Here is an 8131-nt window from a genome sequence, read left to right as displayed (position 1 = left end):
GAAAATTTCATAAGGGAATTCAAAGGCAAAGTAAATTGGAGTGCAATTTCAAAATATCAAACACTATCAGAAAACTTTATAAGAGAATTCAAAGATCAAGTACATTGGAAAAAGATTTCAAGATATCAAGATCTATCTGAGTATTTCATAAGAGAATTCAAAGATCAAGTAAATTGGGAAAGGATTTCAGTTCATCAAAAACTGTCAGAAGATTTCATAAGGGAATTCAAAGACAAAGTAGATTGGAGAGCAATTTCATGGTATGAGATGCTATCTGAAGATTTCATAAGAGAATTTAAAGACAAAGTATATTGGGAAAGGATTTCATGGCGTCAAAAACTATCAGAAAACTTTATAAGAGAATTCAAAGACAAAGTATATTGGGAAGAAATTTCAGGAAATCAAGCACTATCAGAAAACTTTATAAGAGAGTTCAAAGATCAAGTAAATTGGAGTGCAATTTCAAAACATCAAACACTATCAGAAAACTTTATAAGAGAATTCAAAGATCAAGTTGATTGGGGTATAGAATTTCAAGGTATCAATATTTATCAGGAAATTTCATATTTATAAAGTTCAAAGACAAAGTAAATTAGTGCGCAATTTCAGAAAATGAAAAACTGCCAAAAGAACTTAAAGACATAGTAAATCGCAATATTTCAAAAGGCTTAATTGAACATATTTTATGTAACTTAGACTCAAGTAATATTCATATTGTCAGACTTTAATGATGTGAATAAAAAACTTTTTTATGAAAAATTTTTTCATAAAAGATGTAAGATTAATTTACAACAGCTCTATTTGTGAAAGGGTTATAAGTAGAAACAACATTATAAATAGTTACAATGTGTATTACTGTATCAGCAGAAAGAGCTTCCTTGAATCTAAATTTTAATTTTACGTTTGTGGTACTCTCCTTTATGCTTTCAGGTTGGCAGGTACAATCAATAGCTATTATGGGATATTTGTTGACATAATCATTTATAGAACAAATTGGTTTCCCTTCATTACCATAATAAGCTAGTTTGAAATTTTTAAACATTTGATAAATTTTATTATAATCATTTTCTGAACTATTTATATTTAGTTCAGTTTTAGGATAATGTTCATTATTGTTGAGAACAGCTTGAACGTTTTCAAGGCCACATAAATCAAATTGACTATTATCCACTTTGATGTTATCATTTCTATTTTTTTGCATCCCAATAAGAATAAATATTGGATTCCCATCACAAGTATATTCACATGTATACTTTTTTGTTGTTATACCAGTTTTAAACTCATATCCCCAATGTCTAAAAATTTGTGGTAAATCTTTTGAAGCCAGTATTTGTTTTAGACATTTGTTTTCCATTTCTCTTCTCAATTTTACCTGTGACATTATTAGTGCAACATCTGTAAATTTTATAGTAATAGTATGTTCATTTGCAAAAGTACTATCAACTTGAAACATATTATTATAATTATTGAGATGGGTTTTTGTTAACCTTAATTCATGTGGGACGTGAAATACATAATCCTTGTGATCCTCATGATAACCAAATAGTGTTTCTAAAGAATTATTCAAAGTAAAATACCCAGATTTGTTCAGAACATTTGAGTTTGGAGAGGAGATATTCCAGCCTCCATCATTGTAAATCGAATCAGAACCAAATGAAACAATTCCTTTCATAGTAGTAACCACACCTGGCTCTTCAACTGAATCTATTATTTTATCACATTCCAAATATTCAATTTTTGAAAATAAATGTGGTAGTGGATTAGTAACAAATGATATTTTTTTCAAATCAAGTTCTGCTACAGCACTCTTGTCAGAATTTTTAGTCACTATAACAATTCCTTTCACAAGTAATCCACTTCTATGTGGATGGGTAATGACATCTTCATTGTATGTTCTTATACGAATTTTACTGTTTGGTTTATTTATATCATCTTGTGGAGAGGGTCTGTAGACTACAAAGTCTTCACTTTCAATGTAATTTTGTATCATATTTATAATAGGAAAAATTTTTTTTTATTAAAACTTGGATTTTAAAAGTTCTTCATTATAGAATTTCCCTTCAATTTCTTCACCATCAGTATCTTTAATAGAATAAGTTACAGGAGTTGTGTGAAATATTTCATCAACTACAAAAATTTCTTTAGTCCAGTTATTCTTGTACTTGTTATCAAAAACTTTTTTATATGCAAAAATTCTAACTCTATCTCCCTGCTTAAATTTCTGATTCGATTTACATTTGGGTTTATTTTTGTTAAATTTCATCAAAATTTCTTCTGCATTATCCTTATCAACTTTAATAGGTGGCATACCAATAGTTCTATGAACATCTTTTGTGTTATATTCTTCTAGTATTTTAGGTAAAATATCAATCCATCTGAAATTCTTCCTCATCTCAAAATAAATTTTCAACTTTTGATTTAATGTTCTGTTGAAACGTTCAATTATTGCAGACTTTTCCTCATTATTGGTATGATACATTTTAATGTTGTGTTTTTTCAACATTGTCTTGAAAGTTTGATTTACAAATTCCCCACCTTTGTCCACATGAAGTAAATTGGGTTTTCTTTTCGAGATTTTCAAAATATTTTCAAAAGCATCTGTAGCTGCTTTACCTGACTTATTCTTCAAAGGTTCAATCCATACAAATTTAGAAAATGTATCTTCAACATTGAGCATATATTTAAAACCATCATTTTCTTTGGAATATTTGTCCATAATTAATAAATCAGCTGCCCATAAATCATCAATACCTTTGGTTACAATACTTCTTTTACAAAACTTTTTCCTAATAGGTGCATGTAATTCTTTAGCTTCTTCCATTTATTTATTGTATATAAAAAAATCCTTTAAAACTTTGTTTAAAAATTTCATTCACATTATCACAATCTTTATCAATTACTAGAAAGCCATACTTAGTTTTCCAACAAATATTGCACATTTCCAAATATTCATCAAATGTTACTAAATGCGAGACATGATTATCGTAAATGTGTCTCGAATTTCTAAGATCTTGCATAAAAATTGCCAGTAAATTAAAATTATCTCTTATACATTGTTTTGGACATTTTGAATAGGATTGAGCTAGATAAAAGCAAGAAATATTGTAATGTCTTCCTCTCAGATAGAAATTTGCTATTTTATCTTGAGGGTCTGTCAAAACATCGTCAAAAATTATAACTGAATTTGGTTTCATTTCTTCAGGTTCTTTCAAATCTTGAGGTAATATAGTACTAAAACCAATGTTCTGTTCTGGCGATGTTCTGTTGATAATATCTATTATGTTTTTCAATCGAATATATTTTTCTTGATGAGATGTTTTTGAGCAAAGATAAATATGGGTATATGTATTTATTTCCATTAGGATTTGAATTAAAAGATTGGTTTTACCACAACCTGATGGACCAAATATACCAGCTCGAATTACATTTGGAAAATTTCTATTATATCGTGGACCCACCTCCTTGTAATCATAATTTTCAATTTCAATAGGTATATCACTTTTAACTACTTTTATAATACGTTTTTTCTTCATTTATATTAGGATTTTTTTTTTTGTATTATAAATATGAGATTTGATTTAATAGGCGAACGTAAAGGAGAAACTTTATCTTCTTACATTCACACAATATTTAAAAATAGAGTTAATCTGTGTTCTAATAAACTCTATGGAGTTTGTTTACTCATTCTTAGTCTCTTTAATTCTTTAATGAATGTAAGAAAACATAACAACAGGTTTGATCTTGTAGATGATCAAGGAAATCACGAGGAAATTTATATTCCAGAAGGTGCCTACGAAGTTACGGATATTATCAACGCTATAAGAGATAAAAAATTCAACTCTTTATATAATGTTGAGAGAAAAAATATACGATTTGATCTTTCAGAAGATGAAAAGAAGATGATACCAGTTCCAGAAGGAATTTATGATGTGGATAATCTAGAGAGTACAATCAAAGCAAAGGAATTTGATAAACTAAGTACAATAATACAAAAAAGGGAAGATTTACATCTAGATAAGTTATTAGATAAAGAGTGTCGTCATTACATTCACATTCCTGGAGATAAGTACAAAGTAGAAGATATCTTACAAGCAATTAAAGAGAGAAGGTGTGTAGCAGATAAATTGAAAATGAATTTAACACCATATACTCATAAAGTAAAGATAATATCTGAAGGTAAAAAAGTTGACTTTAGTGTACCCAACTCTATTTGTAGAGTTTTGGGTTATAGTGAAAGGGTTTTAGAAAAAGATGTAACACATCATTCAGATAGAATGATTGACATTTTTCCTCTTACTGCTATTCAAGTAAAATGTAATTTAGTGAATACAAATTATGAAAATGGAGAAGGAGGAGGTGGAGTAATATACTCCCACCCCTGGTCAGCTCCAACAGGTGAAAAATATTGGATAATCCCATATCACTACTTATACTATGAAATAAATACACATTCTTTCAGGGAAATTGTAGTTCAGATTGTAGATCAAGATGGTAATCTGTTGGATTTTGGTGATGAAAAAATTTATGTAGCATTGGATATTAGAGAAATGTAATTTTAAGAGAAATTCTCTTAAAATACTTAGAACTCAGCTAAAAATTTCAAACAAAGATGTCCACAAATGACCTGATTGAAATTTTGCTTTTGGTCAACATTATAATATACATTCTTTTGAAAATAGTTTAGTACTTCACTAGGAGGTCTTTCACCGAAAGAATCAAAATAAATTATATAATCATCTTTCTTGAAAAAACAAACCCAATGAGATCCAGGTCCAATAGAATCATCTAAATTGATAATCATGCTTTCATTTCTTCCAATTTGTTTTGGTAGTTGATCTTTCATAAACACTCCCCTAAAATAAGGTATACACAATTCCTTTGCATATAATTCTAGTTCCATATTGGATAAGGGTTTAATAGGAATTTTTATTAACCTCCCTTCCTCTTTTTTTTTTTTGCTTTCACATTAACCCCAGCACCTTCAACAGGTTTTCGATGAGAAGCTGGATTTAAATATAACCCCTCACCTTCAACAGGTTTTCGATGAGAAGTTGGATTCAAATATAATCCTTTTCCTACTTTCTTCATAGCTAATTTGATATCTTTAGAATTATTTATAAATTGCAAAACCTTTTCGTTGTTTTCCAAACCTGTACCAGACTTTACTGGTTCCTCTAGTATATCAGTTAGTTGTTTGTGAAGAGGTTTTTCTTCTTTATATCTTTTTTTAACTTCTTCAACTAACTGATTGTTTGCTCTATGATTGCTATAGGCATCAAAACCATTTTTAATTATGGATGATGCTGCAGCTATAGCTGGTAATGCAGCAACTAGAGCAGGTAAGAAACCTCCAGTTTTATTATTTGTGTTGATAAATTCCAATTGTTTTGCAGACAACTTTATCTTGACTGATTTCTTTTTAGTACGCGCTTTACTGATTTCCTTCTTTTGATATGTTGTCACTGGTAAATAAGTCTCTTTCATCACACTGTTTTTTGTTCGAATCAATTGTTTGTGATCCAAGTTTAAAGTAATTGGTTTCCCTAACTTTATTCCCTCTAGAATTAACAGTTGTTCTTTTTCATCTAAATTGACAGGAATTTTTTCATAATTTTCCTTTTTCATACCTGTACCAAAGTACCTTTTTACACCCATGGCAGCATCCACAAGCTGAGCTTGTTTTTCCAATTTTTTACTTGTATCTTTATCACGTGCAATATTTGAAGCTTCTCTCTGTAATATATAATCAGCTTCATGAAGTTCAGCAGGATCTTCCATCAATTCATAAGCAACATCATGTCTCCTAGATGCATAATCCAGTTTATTTCTTGGTTCAACTCCTTTCAATATTTGTAAAGTTGGATTTGTCCAGGGTCCAGTAAAATTATGATCTTCTAAATGCATGGGAGGTAATGGAAGCTTCTTTATTGCCCAATTTGCAACTGTACCCAACATACCACTACCTTCTTTCACTTCACCATCAAACATCACCTTGGGAATTCTTTGTCGAATTTTGTCATTCAATATAGTTTTAAAGTTGTTACTATTCATGTTTATTACAGAAAAAAAAATATCATTTCTTCTTTTTGCGTCTAATCACTTTTTTTCTAAATTTCCAAATACTTTTCAAGAGAATCGTCATCAAGAAAATACATGTTTTCATATTTTGATGCTGGGAGCTTGTTCTCCCACTTTGTGTATTAGAATTATTTCCTTCACTACTACATGGAGAGTCACTATTCATTTTATAATAGGAAATTTTTTTTTTCAAAGTTCTTTAAGTTCTTGCAAAATCCTAACAATTTCATTTCTTAAATGAGGGTTGGAATTTCCAGCTTTCTTTTCACCATACAAAACAACTAATTTATCAAACAATTCAGGCAAGTTATCCCAATAAATATATTTATCCCCAGATGTGTTGGCATACAAATTCATTTTTTTGAGATGATTTAAAATTGGTACTATTGCCTTACCATCTAAAGATCCTTTTTGAATCTCTGAGTAAATTGTGATTAATTTTTCTAGATAACTATCTATGCTATCACTTTGATACAACCCTCCCCCCTTTTTCAGATATTTATCCAGTAAAGGTTTTATTACAGAAATGTATTTGATTCCACAACTTGATTTCACTCTGGAAGATGGATTATTATTTTGTTTATAACTACTGGTTTTATCAATAATTTTCCAAAAATCCTTTAAATCTTCAGAATCATACTCATTTGGATCTGGATTTTTTAATGTCAACAACTGCCATAAACCATGAGTTCCTTTAAATTCAATACCACCTTTAAACTTGATGTTATTACCATTAAAAGTAATTTCTTCATTGCCAATCATCCATTTATTAATGTCTGGATCATATCGAATTCCAAAAGTAGTATCACAAATTTCTTTTTTATCATCAGCTGCATAAAATTGTAAATATTGTTTTGCTATTTCACCAAGAACATTTTCTTGAGGACTATTCCACTCAAGCATATTTTGGGTAGGTTGTGGGAAGGTTTCTGGAAGGTTTTGGGAAGGTATTTGGAAGGTTTCTGGAACATTTTGAGTTATTTGGTTTCTAATTTTTTCTAGTGGTGTAATGATTGGTTTAAACTGTTCTTCTAATACTTCTTGCTTATAAATTTTACCTGCTTTACTTGCCTGATACATTGCCTTCAATTCCTTTCTTATATTAACATTTTCATTTACTAAATTGTAATTATTGCTCATTTATAGTAGAAAAATTTTTTTTCCTATTATAAAATGAAGTGTGCTGGTATTATTCTGTTTACCCTTTTTGTATCAACTTTACAAGAACATGATTTATTCTTCAGATCTCAAAAAATAGTCAACAATGATGGGGTTACACTATTTTGTAATGTTACATTTTCAGAACAAGAATTTGTGTATCAGCTGGAATGGCTTAAAGATGTTCCTTTTGACATTCCAGAACGTTTAAGTATCAATAAATTTGAATATTTGAATTCAACATCGAAGAAAAAGGTTGAGGTTGTATCATTTTTGAAAGTTATAAATGAAGGACAATACATGTGTCGAATTAGAACAAAAAAATTTGGTGAATCTTCAAGTAACTATTACTATGATTATTTGGTAGTGTCGCAGCAAAATTTAAAGAGTCAACAGCATTTGGTGACAAAAACTTGGGTAAAATTGCTTATGGAAACAGAGGGAGTCAATACAAAAATTGAATGTGTTTATAATTTTGAGAAATTTCAGTCAAATAATAAGTGGTTCAATTATAACAATGAATCCATCATTTCTAATGAGCGAATTCGTACCACAGACTTGTTTATTGAAATCAAAAATCTAACTTTTACAGATCAAAATGCGTACAGATGTGTGAGTCCAAACAATGAGTTTTATACAGCTTTAGTGGTTACAAAAAATTATAAAAAGTGGTAATATCTTTTAGAACACTGTTCTAAAAGAACAAAGCAGTTAATTAGATGAATATTTCCATCCTAAAGAAAGGAATATTTTTCTGCATATTTCATCACATTCCCTCTTGTTGCCAAGTGAAATGAAATCTTCTGGATCAAAATTGTGACCATCTTTCAACATTAATTTATGTAAAAGAAATTTCATATTTATAAAGTTTTTTCTATGGCTATTTATCAAATCA

Source organism: Planococcus citri, chromosome 1 (assembly GCF_950023065.1).
Source record: "Planococcus citri chromosome 1, ihPlaCitr1.1, whole genome shotgun sequence".
In the NCBI taxonomy this organism is placed as follows: domain Eukaryota; kingdom Metazoa; phylum Arthropoda; class Insecta; order Hemiptera; family Pseudococcidae; genus Planococcus; species Planococcus citri.
This window is presented reverse-complemented; position numbering follows the sequence as displayed.